We start from the raw sequence: 23,920 nt of genomic DNA, 5'->3' as shown, positions 1-23,920 counted from the left end.
AAGAGTTATGTCAAGAATCATTAGAAGACAATACTTCCCACCTCACACCAAAATAAAGAAACAGAATTAAAGAAGTTTGTTTGGAAATTGTTTATTATAGCCATAATCATAACAATGCATTAGATGAAATAAAGCCCAAACATTACGTGATGGTACCTTTATTAGGACCAATAAAATGTTACAAAATAGTCTGCAAGCATTACAAGGCAAGACCATTTAATCCCTGAAATGCCTAATACTTTGAGACTCTATGTTTTGGCATGTTTTCTGAACCAAGAACTGAAGCTAATTCATAGTTCTATCGGTTTAATCCTGTGATCCTTTTTTTAATGTTTCCCAGCTTTGGCAACTTGAAGGTGTGTGGACTTCAACTTCCAGAATTCCCCTGCCAGTAAGACCTCATTGAGGCAAGAAACAAAACATTTTTTTGTACAGCAGCCTTCCCCAAAGCCACAGTCCCCACACATCTATAGGGAACACTTGTCAGCTGAGGGTTTATGGCAGGCTTTCAGTTAGTTAGGAGAAAAAGCCATTAACAGTCCTAAATATCTTCTGCTTACTCCCAACTCTACAAGCATAATTCTGTCCTCTAACTTCCCTTCCCTTAATTACTTTATTTATTTCATTTTTGTAGCATTTTTTTTCAAACTTGCCACCTAAATAGGCTGCAGTTTAGAGCACAAACATCCAGAGATAACAATTAGTGAAATAATTACACTTGTTCTGTCAGTGTGACCCTGTGACCCAGAAAGTATTACAAATCCATTTTAAAACATATTAAATGTTCATATTAATGAAGAGAATGCAGTACAAGTACCAGCAAACTAAATATTGTTAATGATTTTGAGCTATTAAATTCATTACCGTTTCTTTTCATAATAAAGCGGTTATTCACTAATTAGACCTTTTTAAACTTGTCGTTATTGAATTCATTATACGGCATGCCATTAACTCTTAGCGATCTGTAGGGGTCTGTATCTGCACAATTAGAACAATAATCATAATAGTTTTAAGACCATATTCGCAGGGATACAGAGCTTGGAATTTCTCCTGGGGTTTTTGACAGTCACTCCATGTTCTTTCTCTCTCAGTACATTTTCTTGACACATCATACCTAACAGTTTTGAGCTGTCACAGTAACTTTGACAACACGACTTTAAATAAAAAAGCAACAAAAAACAACACACACACACACACACAAACACAGATACATGCAAACTATTCATTTAATGGAATGTTCTGAATCCAGGTAGGGCCTCTTTCTTTTCTTTGCTCTTCACCTGACTCAGAAACATAAATAAAATGGATTCTGTTCACCAAAGATCAAATAAGGAACTGGGAATAGAAAAAGAGGAAAGAAGAGAACAACTTGGTTCTTGGATTAAAAATGCAGTTCATTAGAGAGAGAGAAAAAAAGAAAATATACTTTAATTGATTGTTTTAAACGTGAGGTTCAAAAACAAATGGTATGCCATACTGTATTTTCTAAATGAAAACATTGTTTTTGGTACAAGATCTTTCCACTGTTTCCTCAATGAGTCAAAAGCAGTTCACCAGTTGCAGGTACTTTGATACAGTAAGACTTTTGTGTATATGCTGTAAATTTAGGATTATGAAAAACATAATTATCTGGGGGGACGCGGTTTGGTGTGTGGTATTCTGAATATTTTTTCTAAGTTGCTCTGGAAAGATGCAAAGAGGCCCAACGAGGATGGTAAGGGGCTTGGAAATTCTATGAAGAATGGTTAAAAAGAAACTTGGTATTGTTGGAAGAAATATCCTTCTGGGTTCAGCTCCAAGTCGGGAAAAAGACACTGGAAACATGGAGACTGCTTGAAAAGATGGTTTAATAGTGGACAGGATCACATGGTTTGAGTTCCTGAACAGAAAAAGGGCAGAGATGCTGTGAGTCCCTGGGTTTTATGCCCTCTCTGAGCTTTGAACTTCCTGGGGCATAGAAAGAGTATCCTGATTGGTTGTCAGACTTCTAGGGGGTGGGGATCTTAGCTAGCCTTGCTGGCTGATGTAATCTTCCCAGGTGCCATGTGGTGAGTTTCTGTTGCTAGATGGGTCCTATTGTGTTGCAGATGATGGTCCATTGAAAAAGGTGAGGGGGTTTGGGAGGTGGGAGCTGCTTTGTCTTTAAAACATGTTTCTCCATTTCTCATCCAGGGAAATATATTCTGCTTTTTAACATTTCCTAAAATATTTCATTCTTCTAGGAAAGGGGTGGGTGCTAACTTCCTACAGTATGTTTAACTCAGAGAACTGAAGACTAAGGGGAGACATGATTGCAATATTCCAATATGTAAAAGGATGTCCCAGGGTGTGGATTTTATTCTCCATAGCACTCAAAGATAAATCAAGAATCCATGGCTGCAAGCTTTACAGAAGGAAAGCCAAATTTAAAATATGAAAGAATTTCCTAACTGTGAGAGCTATTAAGCATTGAAAAAAAGCCTGAAGCTATGAGTGCTTCATCACTGGAGGTTTTCAAGAAAAAATTGGATAACCATTGTCTAAGATAGTGTGAGGATTCCCACGCTCCAATATCACTTCCAAAGCTGTGAGTCTGTGCCTATATAATAAGATGAAATCTGGAAAGAACATCATGGTTTTGGTGAGCTGGTGTTCAATAGAGGCCAATTCAGTGGTGAAATCTAAAATTTGTTACTACTGGTTCTGTGGGCGTGGCTTGGGGGTAATGTGACTGGGTGGGCGTGGCCAATTATTATTTTTTTACTTTTAAAAGCATTTTTTCTACAACCTTTTCGGCCAAGAGATTGTAAAAAAAATGCTTTCAAAAGGCTCTGATGATCCCAGCTGAGTTGCCTGATCGGTAGAAGCTTTTTTCTTTTAAAAGCTTTGACGATCCCAGCTGAGCCACACGATCATCAAAGGCTTTTTTTTTTTAACTTTTAAAAGCATTTTTTCGGCCGAAGAGGTTGTACAAAAAATGCTTTTAAAAGTAAAAAAAAAAAAAAAAGCCTCTGATGATTGTGCAGCTCAGCTGGGCATGGGGAGGGGGGAAGGCAGGGACTTTTGCTACCTGTTCTCCAAACCACCCGCCTCCATTGCTACCGGATCGAGTGATCCGGTCCGAACTGGGAGCATTTCACCCCTGGGCCAATTGCTAAGATACATTTGGGTAGAAATAAAAATGAATTTCTCAGACTAGAGATACAGTAACAGTGAAACCCAGTTTCATGTCTCATTCTCACCTTACTTTTCCTCCCTGAGAAATTCAACCTTGTTCCTATCCAAATGTAGCTTAGCAATTGGCCTCTATTGAAAACCAGCTCATCAAAATCATGTTTTTTTTTTATAGATTCCATCTTATTGAGGCACATAATCATAGAGTTGGAAGTGGTCCCTTCAAGGTGGGGACCATGAGTTCTAGAACTGCCATAGGCACAAAACCAACAGAGCAACCTTGAGTCAGGCACTCTCTCTTAACAGTAGGAAAACAGCATTGGTGAACCATTTCCAAAATTTTGCCCAGAAAGCTGTTATCAGGAGTTAATAGTGACTGGAAGGCACCCACCCTCACCCCAAAAAAGGAAAGAAGAGTGACAAATTGGAGCCTAGAAAACCAGGCTAACAAACTAAAAGGAAATTTTATTTTCTATTTTATTACTTTTAATAAGTGACTGTTAGTAGATAGTTAATTTTTTTCCCGTGGTGGTGGTGATAAGGTTGATGATAAAGATTATGATGATGTCAGTTTATGAGTAAGATACTCAGGCTCTCAGATCACCTTTTCTCCCACACACTGGTATTGTCAAGGCATTTCCTTTCTTCAAGGGACTGGGTAGTGGCACTAGGAAAGTATTACACAAACCAGAACCTGTGCCATAGCCTAGCCGCATAGGAGGGAGGCAGTACTGAACAATGTATACAAGAGGGTCAAGGCCCCTCTCATTAGCTGCCAAAGTTGTATCCCTAGACACAACTAAAATGATATTCAACTAACTCTATGGAATCTCTAGACAAGTTAGGAAAAACATTTGAATGATATTTCAGTATCTCTGTTCTGCCTTGTCATAATTAAAAAAAAATACACCACAAAACACTAGATCTGGAGTGGACAATTATTCAAAATATTAGGAATAGGAAGACCTATTAACCTACTGTAACTAATGTAACTATATATTCAATCCAGGGGTGAAATCCAGCAGGTTCTGACAGGTTCTGGAGAACTGGTAAGAGAAATTTTGAGTAGTCCGGAAAACCAGCAAATACCACCTCTGGCTGGCCCCAGAGTGGGGAGGGAATGGGGATTTTGCAGTATCCTTCCCCTGGAGTGGAGTGGGAATGGAGATTTTGCAGTATCTTTCCCCTGCCATGCCCATCAAGCCACACCACACCCATCAAGCCACGCCCACAGAACCAGTAGTAAAAAAAATTGGATTTCACCACTAATCCATGCTTAACATTGCTTAATTTACCACTTCAGAATTTTGTTGCCTCCTTGCTTCTCTGCTACTCTACTGCTTAGATGGAAACGAAAGTTCCCTTTCAAGGTTCTCTTTGATCACTACTCTTATGGAAGCCTACCTTGTTGCATACAACTGGTGTAACTATAAAGAAGGCTAATTTCTTGCATGCCACCATGGTCTCCATACTTCAGATATTTCACCTGAGCTAAAATCAGCACATTAAAGTGAAATGTGGTGGCAGCAATGATGGCAAGATTGGTGAATGCACAGATTTTCCACCGGGCACTGCTGCATTTGCCTGCCTTTTCCTAATGAGGCAGATCTGACAGATCATAATAAGGGGTTCAACTTCCTGTGAAGTTGCTGTACAATAGCTGTCAAAGCCTTTGACAGATGGGTGGGGAACGATTGCCCTTCCCACTTCCCCTTTTTCCATCAGCTTCAGTGATATTTCCATAAAATTATCCTTTCCCCAACCAGTCATTTCACTTGGAGAGGCCAGATTTATGTGACATTTCATTTGGGTTTACTTAATGTCCTGAAACTTTGCCGGTGGGTTTGCCCAAGAAAGATGGTTGGGAAATCATAGAATGTGTATGCTGCATGGTTATTGAGAAATGATGGTGGGGTCTTTAGCAAAACTGGGCCCTCCCTTGCCCTCCTGCCAGTCAGAATACTGGGATGTTCTGTTGAGGAGAAATAACTATGCATTTTAACTGGGCAAATGACATCCTTACACTCAGCGTAGCACATTTGATTCCTGCTTGGTGTCATATATAATAATGATAACTCGACATATTTGTAGCCTGTGTTTTATTTAAAACTGCATTCCTTTTACCTCGAAAGAACTGAGACATAAATGTACCTTAGTGATTCCTCTAGTGAATGGCATTGGCATGTAAGAGCCCCTTCTGCTCCTCCTATGTCCTTATTTTATTAGTATTTGGAGAGCAAAACTGTGTGATTATCCATTCTTGCTTCAGGCATAGTAAGCCATCTGGAATGCTTATTAAACCCATCAGCAGATCAAAAGGATAAAGCTTCATCATAGTACCTGAATGTGAATGCTACTTCATCATCAGAACCTTCGTCTTCTAATGAGGTACTGTATGGAATTGCCCATTAAATAGAAGATATGTTAAAGTTTAGGTTTCTTTCCCTCTTTATCACCTACCCACACCCACACTCGCTGTGTATTAGAGTTACCTTATGAAAGTGTAAAAATCCAGATGGCCATTACATGGTAGCAAAGAGTTACAGAAAACCGATTCCTAATTTTTTTGCAGCCCAGATATGTTACTTATTTTGCATGCATGAATGCTCATGCCTTGCCAGGGTTCCAAGTAACACCCGCAACGAAATAAAACTCCGAAGCTTGAAGTTCCTCAAAGTTCCATTTTATTAGAGATGTCATATTGGCACATCTGGGAAAAACAGAATCTGAGAGTTTCCAGGTTTTCCCAACCCAAAGGAAAGTTTAAGTCCCAGCCCAACACCCACATGTCCATCACATGGTCCAATCAAAGCAGCGTCCCAACTGGATCCGTTCCAGTCGGGCTTCAGGCCCGGGTACAGCACGGAAACGGCATTGGTCACGTTGGTTGATAATCTCTGGAGGGCTCGGGACAGGGGGTGCTCCTCTGTCCTGGTCCTGTTAGATCTCTCAGCGGCTTTTGATACCATCGACCATGGTATCATGCTGCACCGGTTGGAAGAGTTAGGGGTGGGAGGCACTGTGTTGAGGTGGTTCTCCTCCTTTCTCTCTGACCGGTCGCAGTCTGTGTTGACAGGGGGACAGAGGTCGACCCCGAGGCCCCTCATATGTGGGGTGCTGCAAGGGTCGGTCCTCTCACCTCTCCTGTTTAACATTTATGTGAAGCCGCTGGGCGAGATCATCCGTGGTTTCGGGTTGGAGTACCATCAGTACGCTGACGACACCCAGCTATACATCTCCACCCCGGATCACCCCAACGATGCCCTTGAAGTGATGTCCCGGTGCCTGGAGGCCGTACGGATCTGGATGGGGAGGAACAGGCTCAGGCTCAACCCATCCAAGACCGAGTGGCTGTGGTTTCCGACGTCCCGATATAGCCAGTTGACGCCATCACTGACTATTGGGGGCGAATCACTGGCCCCCACGGAGAGGGCTCGCAACTTGGGCGTCCTCCTGGATTCACGGCTGTCTTTAGAAGAGCACTTGACGGCCGTGACCGGGAGGATTTTTTATCAGGTCCGCCTGATTCGCCAGTTGCGTCCCTTTCTGGATCGGGACTCGTTACGCACGGTCACTCATGCCCTCGTCACCTCCCGCCTGGACTATTGTAATGCTCTCTACATGGGGCTCCCCTTGAGGAGCACCCGGAGGCTCCAACTGGCGCAGAGTGCGGCCGCGCGGGTGGTAATGGGAGCGACATGGCGCTCCCATGTAACACCTCTCCTGCGCGAGCTGCACTGGCTCCCGGTGGTCTTCCGGGTGCGCTTCAAGGTTCTGGTTATCACCTTTAAAGCGCTCCATGGCTTAGGGCCTGGTTATTTACGGGACCGCCTACTACCACCAATAGCCTCCCACCGGCCAGTACGCTCTCATAGAGAGGGACTCCTCCGGGTGCCGTCAGCCAAACAGTGTCGACTGGCGGCCCCTAGGGGGAGAGCCTTCTCTGTGGGGGCACCTACCATCTGGAATGAGCTCCCCCCAGAGATACGGAGGATCCCGGATCTGCGCTCCTTCCGCCGTGCTGTGAAGACCTTTTTATTCCATCAAGCGGGCTTGGCCTGATCTCTTCCCTTTTTAAATACGTAAATTTTAATCTGTTTTTAAATTATTGGGGCATTTTAATTTGTCTGGGCCAAATAATTTAATTCGATTTTATCGGGTTTTTAAATTTTGTGTATTTATGTATTTTATTGTTGGCTGTTCACCGCCCTGAGTCCTTCGGGAGTAGGGCAGTATACAAATCAAATAAACCTAAACCTAACCTAACCAACTGGAGATGCCTCCCAGTTCCAGCCTTCCAGGTTCAAGGCAAGAGGTCCTTGACTCTCTGAGAAATGAATGTTATTATGACTATATATCACCCTGGCTTCACACAATTCCCCTCTCCCAGTTTCCCACAATAGTAAATGTGGCAGGCCTGAAGATCCAATGAAAAAGATGGCTTCCAGGCCTGACATTCCTCCTTCCCTTGCAAAAAAGAAGAAGAAGAAGAAGAAGAAGAAGAAGAAGAAGAAGAAGAAGAAGAAGAAGAAGAAGAAGAAGAAGAAGAAGAAGAAGAAGAAGAAGAAGAAGATAGAATTATGTTGCTTCCTAAGTCTCACCAGTGACTAATTTATTTATTTATTTATTGGTTTGATTTATATGCCGCCCTTCTCCGGAGACTCAGGGCGGCTTACAATGCGTTAAGCAATAGCCTTCATACTTTTGTATATACCTGCTTAGTAGGGCTTTCGGCCCCCCCTAAGCAGTGTTCTTTTTTATACAAAGTCAGCTTATTGCCCCCCCACAATCCGGGTCCTCCTTTTACCTACCTCGGAAGGATGGAAGGCTGAGTCAACCTTCAGCCTGGTGAGATTTGAACTTGCAGTAATTGCAGGCAGCTGGTGCTACTTAACAGCACTTTAGTCTGCTGCGCCACCAAGGCTCTTTTTGGTCCTATATTGGTCCAGATAAAAATAGAAAAAGAGGCAGAAATTGGGCTTTCATTATTCACCCAGAGTGCTGTAGACTTTTCCAACAGATTTTGAAACAGCCTTTTTTTCTCTGTATGATGTTCTAACCTTGGCCCCCATTGAGAAATAATGATTAATAACATTTAGCACTGATGTAGGCTTTTCATAGATCCCTAGAGCATTTTATATTAAGAATGCCAAATATACTCAGCACTAAAGATGTTGAAACTCTAGAAAAAGTGCAGAGAAGAGCGACCAGGATGATTAGGGGCAGGGGTGGGTTCTACTTATCTTTACTACTGTTTCACAACGGGGCCACATGCGAGCACTCTTCTGCGCAAGCAGTTTTGATGATGTCAGGGTTGGTGGGTGGAGCCTCGCTCTGGTTTTACTACCGGTTCTATAGAACCGGTGCAAACCAGGGGCAACTCACCACTGATTAGGGGACTGGAGACTAAAACATATGAAGAACAGTTACAAGAACTGGGCATGGCTAGTCTAGTGAAGAGAAGGACCAAGGGAGACATAATAGCAGTGTTCCAATATTTGAGGGGCTGCCACAGAGAGGAGGGGGTCAAGCTATTTTCCAAAGCACCTGAAGGCCAGACAAGGAATAATGGATGGAAACTGAACAAGGAGAGATACAACCTGGAAATAAGGAGAAATTTTCTGACAGTGAGAACAATCAACCAATGGAACAGCTTGCCTTCGGAAGTTGTGGAAGCTTCATTACTGGAGGTTTTCAAGATGAGATTGGACTGCCATTTGTCAGAAATGGTGTAGGGTCTCCTGCTTGGGCAGGGGGTTGGACTAGATGACCTACAAGGTCCCTTCTAACAGTTAATCTATAATCTGTAAACTATTGGTGGGAGAAAGTGAAAGTAAAAACACATTTTTTATTTCCAGTTTGTGAAGTAGCCTGCACTAATGTGTATGTAGCTCAGGCTAGTAACATGTAGTTCTCTATGAGCATCTAGTGAAATATTTAAATACATATTCTTGCAGTTGCACCCTTGCAAAGTTGGATATCTTTTTTTGTGGATAATTCTCATGACTATGCAAGCTCACTGTCAGCTTCCGCCTTTATATTGCTTGCTTGCTCAGCTGCCATTGTAACGGGGGGAGGGGAGAGCTGTCTGGATGTCTGTGGGGTGGGGAGTGAGCTGGTGGAGTAAAGGGAGAAAGTTTTCCTCAGCGTTTCTCTGCAGCTGAGAGGCGCGCTGATAATCACTCAAGGTCAACCATCCTGGCATACCAGGAGGATGGAGCCATCGGAAGCTGCACCCCACAGGACCCCTTGGGGGAATGTGGATTGGATAATCCTGACTGGACGACTGGGGGGAGGGTTTTAAGGATGCTTTCTAGATGTGATTTTCGCACCTATTGCCTCAGACCTTGCTTTTCTTTGGTTGCATTCAGTTCATACTCAGTAAAAGTACCTTTCTCTATGAAAATGGAGTCGGTTTCTTTTTTTCCTTGAGTGTTGAAAGGAGGCATACCTGACACTCACTTTCCCAACTTCATTTTTCATACATTCTCAATGGCTGCCAGTTTCTGTACGTGTGATCACTACTTCATTATCCCAGGCAAGGCTGTTTTCAACTGCTCTGGCCAAGTTAGACTCTGAAAACCACTCTAGTTGTTCCATTAGGAATGGGCAACCTGCAGTTATAGATGAGATAGAGAGACGTGTTTTCCTCCAATTTTTCACTTGGAAACATTGAAACAGTATGCAAACCTAACTCATCAAGACAGCCTTCAGAACACAAACTGAGCAATAACCATTTCACTGATGACACCATCTTACCGTTGTACATACCGCCATCCTTGGTTAACTCATCAGATTTTTTCCCCAAAGTGTACTTCTCAGCTGCCATATGACTGCTGACTCCTACATATGCTCAGATTTACCAACGAGTGTGCCGTCAATGAAAGATTCAGCGAAGCGCAATCACTGCTAAGATGCCTTGCTTGATGTAATCTGACTGGAGTCCTACAAAATCTATCTCTGAAAGTTTAGTACATCCCAAATACAGCTGAGGTTTCTAGGAAGAACTGGCCAATCCTTAAATTATTGTTTCAGCAATTGTACTGCCTTCTAATTCATTTCAGGCAGGTATTGGTCAGAACTACTGGGTTCAGCTCCAAGTGGGGAAAAAGACACTGGAAACATGGAGACTGCTTGGAAAGATGGTTTAATGGTGGACAGGATCACATGGCTTGAGTTCCTGAACAGAAAAGGCCGAGATACAGTGAGTCCCCAGGTTTTATGCTCTCTCTGGCTTTGAACTTTCTGGGGCCCCGAAAGAGTATCCTGATTGGTTGTCAGACTCCCAGGAGGTGGGGGTCTTAGCTAGCCTTGCTGGCTGATGTAATCTTCCCAGGTGCCATGTGGTGAGTTTCTGTCCTAGATGGGTCCCATTGTGTTAGTTTCTGTTGCTATTGTGTTGCAGATTATGGCCCATTAACAAAGGGGGGAGGCAGGAAGCTGCTTGTCTTTTAAAACATGTTTCTCCATTTCTCATCCAGGGAAATAAAATATTCTGCCTTTTTAATATTTCCTAAAATATTTCATTCTTCCGGGAAAGGGGTGGGTGCTAACTTCCTACACTACAAAGTCCAGATTGCTTACCATCAACATTGGTGAAGTGGGGAGGAATAACCAAGAGCTACATGGAGCCCTACAAAATATAACACACATGTATTAGGAACTCATTAAAAATATTGCAATACTTCCGTGACAAAAAGAGTAAATTATTGAATGTAATAATATGAAAAGATGACATCCTGCCCTCAAAAATTCTTGGATAGTATATCTTTGACATGTTAATCTCAACATTCTGGTTAACATATGGAGCAGTTACCACATTAGTTCATTGGAGATTGCAAATTCTGATTTCCATAAATCCTAAAAGTGTTCATTTAGGGTGCAAATGACACGGTCAGCCTAAATAAAGCACCATTTCTAACAGTGTCATAGTAGTAGCATATATTAATTACCACATAATTAACCAACTCTTTGTCCTAGTCCATTGTATGAACTTTTCTTTAAACTTCTTTATAAAATAAATTTCATTAATTTTTTCAAATTATAATCAACACAAGACAAAAACATTGTTTATACATACAAACAAAAACCATACATTCCCCTCCCTCCCCCATTCATAACACTAAACATAAAAAAACACGTCTGTCCCGGCAGATATTGTTCCTGCCCTCATTGGTAAATAATTATGCCCACAACACAGAATAAGGTAAGTAATCCCCAAATGTGATTTTCATACAATTATCTTTCAATCTAAATAAGTATATCTCTCTTCATATTAACATAGGCCCTCACTTCATCTCAATTCTTTTATTCAACCACCGATACCAACTGTCCCAACTTCGAAAAAATTCAGAATCCTCTTTTTCTTTTTACATATATGTCATTCTATCCGTATCTCACTCTATATGTATCTCACTCTACATATTTTAGTCGCAGCTAGAATGGTGTTCGCCCAACAGTGGAAAGGAAAAGAGATACCAGCTAGTGCCCAAATTATAAACAAAGTATTAGAGTGTGCTGAGGTGGATAGAACTTTTCTTTAAACTTCTATGACAACCCTTCCCACATTTTGAATTGAGGACAAAACTCAAAGAAATGATCTGTGGAAGCACCATTTCCTATAAATGGAAGGTAAAGGGTGCTTTGAGGATGGGAAACAGAAAGAATTAAAGTTAGCATAGTATTCTGGACCTCACAGATTAGCCGTGGGAGAGAAACATTTTGTGCCTAAATGTATTATGTTCTAAATAAAACTCTGCTTGAATGTGTTCGCACCCCATATTGCAAATGCTGCCTAAGACAGTTTAGCTTTGGGAAAAATGTGTTTAATGTCTTGCAATTTTTGGGGAAAACAGATTTCTTTTTAATGAAGAGTCTTTATTTATGGATGAAATCATTAACTGTATTATTTAATAAATTGTATCATCTGTTCTTCCTTCCTCTTTACATCTGAGGAAGCCCAGCTGACTTCCAAAGAGACCTGCCTGGAATGTTAAATTTAATAATTGACTGAAATTGTTGTTTGTCCCCAACCTAGAGGAAATTTGCCACTGGACATGTATTTCTGCATACTATAAGATGATCATTTAATGGAAAACCAATACTGGAGCTTTGCATGTGTTTGTATAAGATAATAAGATATATCACATTGATGGTTCTTTTCTCTTGATTTCTGCAGGTTCAGGGGAAGATTCATCTTCTTTATTGGGCAGTGCAAATTGTTTAGTGTAGTAGAATGTAGATTTGTGGTTTGTCTAGAGTATATATTTCTAGAAATAGTCTAGCAATATCTCTTAACTTCATTGGTATATTTTAAACTGGTTTTAAATTTTAATGTATGATTGTACAGTTCTGATGTACTGGAAAGCACTGCATCTGTTTTCAGATAATGCTGTTAATTGCTTTGAAGGGAAATATGATTTGCAAGTAAATCATGACATTGATGACCATAACAATGAGGTAATGTAAGGACTTCTGTTGATGCCCATTTCTGGAAAGTTGTTATTAACTTGTCTACTTGAACTGTAGACTAGGATTAGGATTTAGCTTCATGAATATGGGAACCCCAAATTCCACAGACAGAAAGGTATAAATTAAAGCCTTCTTTGAGTAGAATTTGTTTCCTGGATACTTCATGGACTCATCCACGTAATTTCTTGCAACAATGTGCAAATGATTTTACGTTCTTCCAGCATTGTTTTAAAATTTACCAGCCTGGCTTACAATGTTTTGATTTCCTGGTGATCTGCCATCTATGGCTTAGACAGTTCTGATCAAAATTGATTAAGTGCTGCAATATAATTGGATTAAATAGGAGATACAGGTAGTCCACAACTTACAATCAATCACTCAGCAACCATTCCAATTTACAATGAACCTATCAAAAGGTATTTAAACTCACTTCTGAAGTTTGGATGGCCATTCCCCCCACCTGCAATCACAAGACTACATTTCAGGTGCTCAGCAACTGGCCTGCATTTATGATCATTTGCAGCCTCCCAAGGTCATGTAACCATGGTTTATTAAGTTTTTGTCAAAAATAAGTCTTTATTTCTGGTTTCTGGCAAAAATATCCCATAATGAACAATGTGTTTGCTTAACAACCTTTGCAATCACTTAATAACTGCAGTGATTCATTTAATGACTACCACAGAAATTGTAAATGGTAAAATCAAGTTGGCACGTAACTGATCCACTTTGAGACCATCATGACTTACAGCCATAATGTGCTGGCTCTATTATGGTCATAAGTTGAGGCCTACCCATAAGATTGATTGATATGACTCTATAGGTTTGGGGGAGATGGCAGAATAATCATTGCATTTCTCAAAGTATGACTAGAAGCTGGTCTCGACTTTTTTTTTTAATTGTCAAAAAAATGAAAAATATGCAGTATTAGGTTGGTGGACCCCTAGTTATGTCATATAACTTCTGCTCCCTTTTCTCTCTCTTGCAATACCATAGTGCTCACCAAATATGTTCTAGATGCAGAATAACAGAGCTGGTAGGCACCTTACAGGTCTAGTCCAACCCCCTGCTCAGGCAGGAAATCATATACCATTTCAGACAAACGGTTGTCTAATCTTTTCTTAAAAACTTCCAGTGTTGGAGCATTCACAACTTCTGGAGGCAAGTTGTTCCACTGATTAATTGTTCTAACTGTCAGGAAATTTCTCCTTAGTTCTAAGTTGCTTCTCTCCTTGATTAGTTTCAATCCATTGCTTCTTATCCTGCCTTCAGATGCTTTGGAGAATAGCTTGACTCCCTCTTCTTTGTGGCAACCCCTGCGATATTGGAACACTGCTATTATTTCACTCCTAGTCCTTCTTTTCATTAAAGTAGACATGCCCAATTAGACTAGACATAGCCTTTCATCTCTTCAGGTAGAATGGATACTGCATGACAGCAGACATCATCAGTTGGTTGTATCAAGCTTCTTGTGGGGTCTTGAATGGAGAAATGGTTGATGAAGATGACTAAACTAGCAGGGATGGCAGGATTAATTTGTTTGATTAGTGAAAGATCAACAACTATAATTATCAGTGACTGGAAACCCCTTATGGACTTTCTGCTGAAAAAGAGAAAAATGAACTTGTGATGTGTATTTGAAGATTATAAAAGATAACTAATGGAAAGAAATAAATTATGATGTAAACTTAGAGAGACAGAACATAAAATATAAATATATCTATAACCACTGTCATAAAGATCAGAAGCTACTTCTTTAGAATATTTTCTTCCTTTTTTCTATTTCTCTTTCATTTTCTTCTTCAATTCAGCATTTGTAATATTTTTAATTATATTGAAAAAAACCTTTTCAATGTTGTTGTTTTTTTTAAGATTCCCTTTGGGTCTTTGAAGCAGGAGCTCTACTTCTTAAAGTTTTATCTATTTCACCCGTATACAAATGTTTGCACCATGCAAAATGATGTCCAAATAAACATTTTGTTAGAGTAAAAAATATGCATTTTTAAAAATGAAGTTATGGAAATAAATTATGAATTGTACTTCAAACAATGCTTCTTTATCTGAAACTGCACTTTCATTTGCATCCGATACTGGCAAATCTGTCTAAGGTAGCATCCCAAAATCTAGAATTATCAAAATCTCATACAATGATAAACTCCAGTTAAGTCTGGTGCAATGTTGGATGTTCTTTTGTGAGTTCCTGCACAATGAATTATATGAGGCATGTAGCAATGTTCTTAGCACAATCTTCATGTGCCATATTGCTGACCTCAATTATTCCCATTTATCTGAACATGAGATTGGAAGGGAGCCCAATCCCTCCAGCCACAAATGTTCTTCACTAGCCCTCTTGCATTTCTGTAACCTATGCAAAACTTCACATTTAAACATAAACATTTGAATAGGCATATACAACCTATTCTATTTCAAATGTATCTTTTGAAAGATACTCTAGAAGTGTGAAATCTAAAAGATAACCATATTCCAATCTGCGTACAAATTTTAGGAAGGTATAGATGAAATCTACTGGAATCCAGAAAGAAAACGATCCATTGAGCTCATTGTAGCCCGTTCCTAAGAAGAGTTGGGTAGGAGTGGAGTGATGCTGCTTTGACAAATTTTGTCATTGAAGAGGCACTGGAGTCCCTTACCTTGTGTTTCCCTTTTTTCCCATAGGGGGCAATTCTGTAGGCATAGAACGCCCTCTACAGGTCATCTCCCACCTTCCTTTGTTGTTTCTGTTATTTTTTTTAGAGACTGGTGAAAGTTCAACAGCTCTTGTTTGGCATGCCTTCCGTGGCTTTAAGCAGCTTGAGTGCTTTAGAGCTGCAATGTTGCTTCTCATCCCTTAATCCAATCTGCTACGAGAAAGTTTCCTTTTACTGTCTCCAAGTCCGTATGAAAACATTCAGAGGTAATTGAGACATTCCCAAACAATTAAGACAACCAGATGTGTTGTTATTTGTAATTACCTGAACATGTATTTCTTCTTTCAACAACAATTCCATTTTTTCTCCTTCCTGAAGCTTTCTGAACTATTCCAGATAATGGATAAAAAGATTAACTTGTTGGGAAAGTAATCTGTTGTATGAGCCTATTGTGTCTCGTTCGTATGTGAAATCACCTTTTTTTCTAAAGTAAACCTTGGAAAATGAAAACATTTAGTACGCAAAAGTTGCTTGATTGTTCATATATATGCACATGCAGGCTCATGTGTGTTACTTTGATGGTGAGTGAACCAAAATTGCAAAATCGGGGCCTGCTGATTTTGAAATGTTTTTCCAAAATAGCTCTAAATCAGACTAAAGAAAAGGTGACACCCCCATTTTCCTATTCTAGATTAGAATTCCTATAGTATTTTTAGCCTGAAACATTAACTTTGTAATAATACAAGTCAAATTCTGACTGTATCTGAAATGATGTTCTGTGACATCATTGTCTTTTCATATTAAAGTCAACATAAAGTCAAGATTCCTGATTGGGTAGAATTATTTAGCCAGCAAAGACGAGGATTTTTGTTGTTGTTGTTTTTGGAGAATGAGGCTGAAGTAGCAACTAATCAAATTTACACATAGATTATGCAAAATAGGACAAGATATATTTGGGGTTGGAAGACTCCGACAATTTTGCTTCATAGCAAGAACAAAAAATATTACTTAATAAAATTCAGTCAGAACTAATTACGTGATATAAGTACAGATTTCTTCTTTTATAGAAGAACAGATTTAACTGATTGTACATGGTTTCTTCCTGGCTGTAGTTGCATTTAATTATTAAAACAACAACAACAAACAGGAACATAATAGCAGTTTTGTTTAAAACATATAACTCATAGGAAATGAAATAAATAAATATATAACAAATAAACTTCCCCAAAACAGCCACAACCTTTCTATACAGGGATATTAAATCTATTCATCTGAATTAACTTGGTTAATTAAAAAATGATTTTATTCTGCCCCTCCTCCGCCCCCAAAAGAGGGATTCTGCAAATATAATAAATTATTCCAAACAGATTCTCCAACATTGTCTTCTTCTGACTCAACTTATTTTACATTTCAAAGCAAGGGTAGAGATAAAGAGCGATGCACTGTAGTCCTTGCTGCACAGCTCTATTCATGTTTCTGTGGCCAACCAGAGCTCCACAATCAACAGAAACCCCAGATGATCAACAAAACAGCAGCAATTAATTGGGGCAGGAACAAATAGTTTCAGCATTAATTCCTGGGCTGATGTGGGAATGATGGGACACACTGGGAGAGGCAGTGATTGCCACCACATATTTTCTTTGTATATTTTTAAAATATAGGCAGGGGGTGCATGTGTAATTACAGGTGATCAGTTTCTTGTTTTTACTTCTCGTAATACTTATATTATTCTTTCCAGCAACAAACTGATGCTTAACATTTCAGTGCTCTGTTTGATGTTTATCATCCTGGGATGGCTGTCTGTGTATTTCACACTTTATCATTTGTATTCTTGTAATTGTGTCAACATTTACAGGGTTGCACTTTACATAAATTGTAGGGATATGTGTATTTTGGGGACATACCTGACTTACCGAAATGAAGCAGACAACCTTGGATAAAGGAGACCCAGAATCCCAACAGCGCAATGAAGAGGATTGTGAGACTTCATGAAAGGGTTTGGAGCCCTGAAGGAAAGCAGTTGCAACTAATAGGTCACATGAAGATCTTCCAATTATAGGGAAGAATAATTCTTTGAAAGAATCCTTTGCTTGGAGCATCCTAAAAGCAAAGGACAGTGAATGTTTGTTGAGGTCCATTAGTTGATTCTGAATGACTACAGGGCATGAACTGAAGAAAGTGGCCATCATTAAACATGAGATTGTTTCTGATCCAGAAATAACTGAGCCATATGGAGAAAGAAACTGACTTATTTTTGGCCAATTTAGTCAAGTTAGGACTGGTGTTTGCCATCACTCCTCCCTCCCAGATACATTGTCTCAGCCAAACCTTGTCTTGAAATGCAGACTTCCTATTATTTATGTCTTTCCAGTATCATTTTTTTTCATAGTCATACATTTATACCTGAAAATAGTATACATGAATTTTAATGGCCCGATTCCCATGCTAATATGTAAGGCCTTCATCAGTCCCTGAAATTGCACACCCCACTGTTGAGCTGCACATGACTGCACACTGAAAAAAAATGACTTTGCAATGGAGGGAAAAACTGGAATGTCTTTAATTTTAACACCAAGAGGTACCAACTTGGCAACAATAGGCAGTGTGTGCTGGTGTTATTTGCACAAATAGTACTGAACTTGAAAATAATATGAAGTGTAGGTAAATATCAAAATATTTTAGTTATTACCGTGTAGTTATTATAACTTGTTTCGCCTATTGATTTTCAAAATAGAAGGAAACAGCCCCTTTTCTTGATATTGCTTTTGGAGTAATTGGATTCCAATTCACATCTGGAGCCAGTAAATCCAATGTTTTCAACCTTTTTCTTCTCTCTACTCCACTCCAACCCCCAATTGTTTAAGTTCCCATTTCCAGCTTGGGCACAAATGTAGGGCCTTTATTTTCTGAATATTGCAATAAGCACTTTGCCTCCAACTATATTGTTCAAGTACGGCATCGTTGTTATAGCTGTAATTGTTACTATCAAGACACAGTTCTTTGTAATTAGAAAGTCAAGATGGTATTCAGCAGTATGGCAGCCCAGATTCTCATTTGTTAGGCTATTAGAAAAAAAAATGTTTACAGGAAAAACAGTGTCATTGTTTAGTGCTCTTAATTGACCATCTGCTGGGTGAAGAAATGTCCAAAGAAGAATAAATAGACAGAGGCACACTTATTTAATTTCATTGCACATGGAACAAAGGAAGAAAAGCAAGAAAAGGGGACAAACTGGATAAGACATCACTAAATTGCTTTTGAAAGAAAACATTGGTGGTATATGTTAACATTTATTTAATTTTTCTCAATGGAAAAGGAGTTGGTTCCCTGCTCAACTTTCTTGCTCTATGTTGGTAGAAGCACTAACAAGAATAATAATGAGAATAAGACCTTTGCATGAAAACTTGCTTTTAGCAAACTGGGTTATCCATCTACGCAGCTTTCTGCTAAAATTTCCCATGTTCAACATGAAGATGAGAGTTAAGACTTGGAAGCTGTACGTGCTGAGTTGAAGAAACACCCTGAAATGTGATCAATTGAGTTCCCATTTGTAGAAGATAAGCATGCATTCACAGGAGCACATTAACAAACTTTTTCAGTATTTCCATTGAAAGGAATATTCTATTAAAATATTTTTATTGCCTAGGAAGTCAAGCACATAGGGATATCAAGTTTGAAGTGTGCCCTCGTGTTCCCCAATCCAGCGATCTTTTATCAATGTTGGGACAAATACTTTCCCTGGACTATCAGCTTACATGCATTCATTTCTGTGCAGATCACAGAAAAATATGCAGATTAATTACTATAGTAAAGATTTGTTTGATTTCACAGCCTAGAGTGAAAAATCCCCACTTACTGAGTATCTTGCTGTGCTACAAGCAATCATTTTGGATTCCATGCAGAAAAGTATTGTCTTAATTACAGCAAGGTGTGGCCCAATTCTTTGAACCTATTAGCCCATCCTCCCGTTAAGCTAGCTTGCTTGCTTGCTTTCTCTTCCTTCTTTCCTTCCTTCCTTCCTTCCTTCCTTCCTTCCTTCCTCCTTCCTTCCTTCCTTCCTTCCTCCTTCCTTCCTTTCTTCTTTCCTTCCTTCCTTTCTTTTTCCTTCCGGCCTCCCTCTCTCCCTCCCCCTTCCTTCTTTCCTTCCTTCCTTCCTTCCTTCCTTCCTTCCTTCCTTCCTTCCTTTCTTTCTTTCTCTTTCTTTCATATCTCTGTCTTTGTTTGAAAAATACTTGCCTGAAAATTAGCTGTAGAAATTCCACCTTGAATTGTGCATTTTTAAAAATAACATCATAATACATACACCTATTTTTATAAAGATACATACATATATAAAATGTTATATCCATCTATATCTAAACTTGAAAGAACAATACTTATTCTGTTAAGGTGTATTGGCCTTGTGCTTCATTTTAGTAGTCCAAAAAAATTATATCTGTATTTAATATTCCATTCAATAGACATTAGGTGGGCCTAATGATGGGATAGATCGTCAAGGTGGACACAGACTCTACAATTGCTTATATTGCTAAATGGTTTTTACATAAGGCATGTAGACTTTGGAATGAATTCTCAGTAGCCATGAAAGTGATATAAAATATTTCAAGTTTAAATTAGAATGTTTCAATTTTAAACAATATGAGTTGCCAAATTAGTTTTGAACTGGCTAAATTTATCTTGAGTGAACCTCATTCCAGAAATTCCTAATACTGGAGTATATATTCCATCTTAATCAGTGGTGGGTTCCTCCCGGTTCAGTCTGGTTCGGCCGAGCCGGTAGTGGTGACGATACGATATCACCAAACCGGTTCTCCCCCGCCGCCCTCCCCCCCACCCCCCACATTATTCTTACCTTTTATTTAGTCCCACCCCCAATCTATTGCTGCCTCCTGAGTCCCAGCTGATGACTAGAGGGAAAAAAACTGTTTAAACTCTTGCCGCGGGGCTTCAAAGGGCCATCCTACAGCTGATCAGTGTTAAAAGCAAACAAATAAGTCAGGTCGTAAGTGCGAGGACTGGTCGTAAGTGTGAGGACCTTCCATAAATGACTTTGACCAGCTAGCCACGCCCACCTAGTCACATGACCTCCAAGCCACACCCACAAAATAAGTCACACCCATAGAACCGGTAGTAAAAAAATTTAGAACCCACCCCTGATCTTAATCTAGAAAAAAGTCTCCTGCTGGGACAGAATGTTTCTGCATTTAGATAAGCAACAATAAAGTTCAGACTGTAGATGAATAAGAACATGATTTACTCTGAAAAATTTTCATTGATCACTTGATATTCTTGGATTATTTACTTGCAGAAGGGAGGAATGATAGGATTTAAAATTTTAACTGAAATGATCACTATAGGATTCAATAGATCATAATGCAAATCTGAATTCAAAACACAAATTTCTTCCATTACTGTCCTTGCTAATATTTACAGATTTATTTAGTTTTGATTTCAATTCACCTGATTAGTTCCAACTTCAACCATGATTAGTTCCAGTTCTCATTCAATTTGTTCAGCCCATTTGCTTAAAATTGACCAAATCTAACAAAGTCAAGTCAATATAATTGAAATAATAAAAGAGGAGGTCAAAGGTTTGGATAATACCCACAATGTGGACCAAACTGGCCTCTGTGTGGTGGTTTAAACTAGTGATGAGATTGGCAGAAAAGTTACATACAAAAAAAAATCCAGCTAATATTGAATAATTCAGTCATTTGCCCACTCCACGTTAAATATCACATAAATAACATTTCAGATCATACTGAACCATCCATTGGAAAAATATAAAATGAATACAGCTGATGATACTCAGCTGTACATCTCCACCCCGGACCACCCCAACGATGCCCTTGATGTGATGTCTCGCTGCCTGGAGGCTGTGCAGGTCTGGATGGGGAGGAACAGGCTCAGACTCAACCCCTCCAAGACCGAGTGTCTGTGGCTTCCGGCGCCCCAATATAGTCAACAGGTGCCATCGTTGACTATTGGGGGTGAATCTTTGCCCCCCACGGAGAGGGCTCACAATCTGGGTGTCCTCCTGGATGCACGGCTGTCTTTAGAAGAGCATATGACGGCCGTGGCCAGGGGGACTTTTTATCAGGTTCGACTGATCCGCCAGTTGCAGCCCTTTCTGGACTGGGACGCCCTGCGCACGGTCACTCACGCCCTTGTTACCTCCCGGTTGGACTATTGTAATGCTCTCTACATGGGGCTCCCCTTGAAGAGCACTCGGAGGCTCCAGCTGGTCCAGAATGCGGCCATGCGGGTGGTTATGGGTGCAACTCGTTGAGCCCACGTGACACCCCTCCTGCGCGAGCTGCACTGGCTCCCAGTGGTCTTCCGGGTGCGATTCAGGGTGTTGGTTACCACCTTTAAAGCACTCCATGGCATAGGACCCGGGTACCTTCGAGACCGTCTTCTGCCACCAATAGCCTACCACCGACCAGTCCGCTCCCACAGAGAGGGTCTCCTCAGGGTGCCATTGGCCAAGTTATGTCGGCTGGCGACACCCAGGGGGAGGGCCTTCTCTGTGGGAGCCCCAGCCCTGTGGAATGAACTGCCCCCAGAAATACGTAAGATCTCCGACCTCCGCATGTTTCGCTGTGCACTGAAGACCCTGTTGTTCCGCCAGGCCGGGCTATCAACATAATAGTTTTAAATTGGGGTATTTTAAATTTCTGGGGTTTTAATTGAGCCAAATTTATTTAATTATTTTAAATTTTAATTGTTGTTTTGTCTTGTGTTTTTTAATAGGCTGTACACCGTCCTGAGTCCTTCGGGAGAAGGGCGGTATAGAAATAAAATTATTACTATTATTATTATTATTATTATTATTATTATTATTATTATTATTATTATTATTATTATTATTATTATTATTATTATTATTATTATAAAAGAATAAAAACAACTATACAAAATGGAGTGAGTAGCATGAAAAGATATTAACACTGTTTGGTCAGACAGAGTGTGAGTGAGAATTATGTCACAAAACAAATATACAGTATGAGGGTAGAATGAACAGGTGAAGAGGAAGAAGAAGAGCAAGAAAGTCTATTTGGATGAAGATGATGAGTCCCTCAAAATGATAGAGATAAGAATTTTAAAAACCAAAATATGAAAAAGCATATGGAGAAGTTGGAAGCAAGCATAGTTTGTAAAAATAAAAAGGTAAAAAACGTTACATAGTGAATGCTCTTGATGTAAACTAGATTTACTTTATGTTTCCTTTTCCTTTTCTTATCTCATGCCTTCACTTTCTTGTTTACTATTTCTTACACCTTTTCTGTACTTTGCATAATTTTGTTTTCCCAGAATGAAATAGTCTGATAGGTAGGCATTTAAATATGTAGGTGTGTATGCATTATATGATTATGTGCAATCAAGTTGGTGCTTTGTGACACATAGGTAGATCTTCTTCAGGATGGTCTGCCCCACATACTTGATAAGGGAGCTGGATGGGGTACAATTGTTCAGTGGTTAAAGATGCTAGGTTTGTGTTCTGTTCCCCTTCCCCACACAGGCAAACACACAACCAGGCACGCCTGCCAAGATTTTATTAAGCAATCAGACTAGAAACCCTTGCAGATAAGAGTTTTGGCAGTAAACTGCGAAATGCCTGCCAAGTCAGTTTTCACTCACAGTAAGCAAGAGAGAGTTTATCCTCAGTCCGGTTCAGTAGCAAAAAGTTATCCACGAAGCAAGAGTTAGTCAAGGTATAATCCAAATATGCACAAGCCAGATTTCAGGTAACGTGATGTGACTCTCAGGTTTTTAACTTTGACCGTCACAAAGCCTGAAGAGCAATCACACCCACTTTTATTCCTTGTGGGGTGTGGCTCAGTGACTCAGCTCAATCTCTGGCCCTCCCACGCCTCTTTCGTTGCTGCGCACACTTCTCTCTCCGACGCTGCCTGGGATCAAGCCAGGATTTATCATCCTCGCACCCTATCTGTTGTTGTTCTGATATGCTTTCCTCCTGGCATATCCCAGGCTGTTCCTCTTGGCCTTCGGATGGAACCTGAGGCATTGCCAGAGAGGAGGGTCCTGGAGAGGGAGGCCTTATCAGTTCCTCCCCATCACCTTCTGAGTCCTCTTCCTCTGTTAGGACAGGCTCGGGAGTCGGGGTCACAACAGTTTGTCAGCTGGAAAGTTGACACCCAGGTTCAAGACCTGAGAGCCACATAACGAGGTGAGCTCCTGGCTCCTGCCAACCCAGCAGTTTGAAAGCATGCAAATGTGAGTAGATAAATAGGTACTACTTTGGTGGGAAGGTAGCAGCATTCTGTGCACCATGGCATATAGTCATGCTGACCACATGACAACGGAAGTATCTTTGGACAATGCTGGCTAAGAAACAGAGATGAGCACTGCCCCCTAGAGTCAAGCATGACTGGATAGAGGAAACTTTTACCTTTAAGGAAGCTGGATGTTTATAAAATATGTTCAAAATAATATAACATGTTATTTGGTCATTGAGTTTGGTCATTTTTTTGTATGTCTCCTTAACTAATCAGGAATGGTATTCTCAGGAATTCACCATGCATTTGGTTCTTGTTAGAAAATAACTGATGGACTAAACAATAAACCCATCCCGGAAAAAATTAATTCTGATTAAATTACAAATTCTAGCAAAAAGTGGCAGCTCTGGT

The sequence above is a fragment of the Pantherophis guttatus genome, chromosome 1 (genome assembly GCF_059756535.1).
Source record: "Pantherophis guttatus breed Tessera chromosome 1, ASM5975653v1, whole genome shotgun sequence".
Taxonomy (NCBI): Eukaryota; Metazoa; Chordata; class Lepidosauria; order Squamata; family Colubridae; genus Pantherophis; species Pantherophis guttatus.
This window is presented reverse-complemented; position numbering follows the sequence as displayed.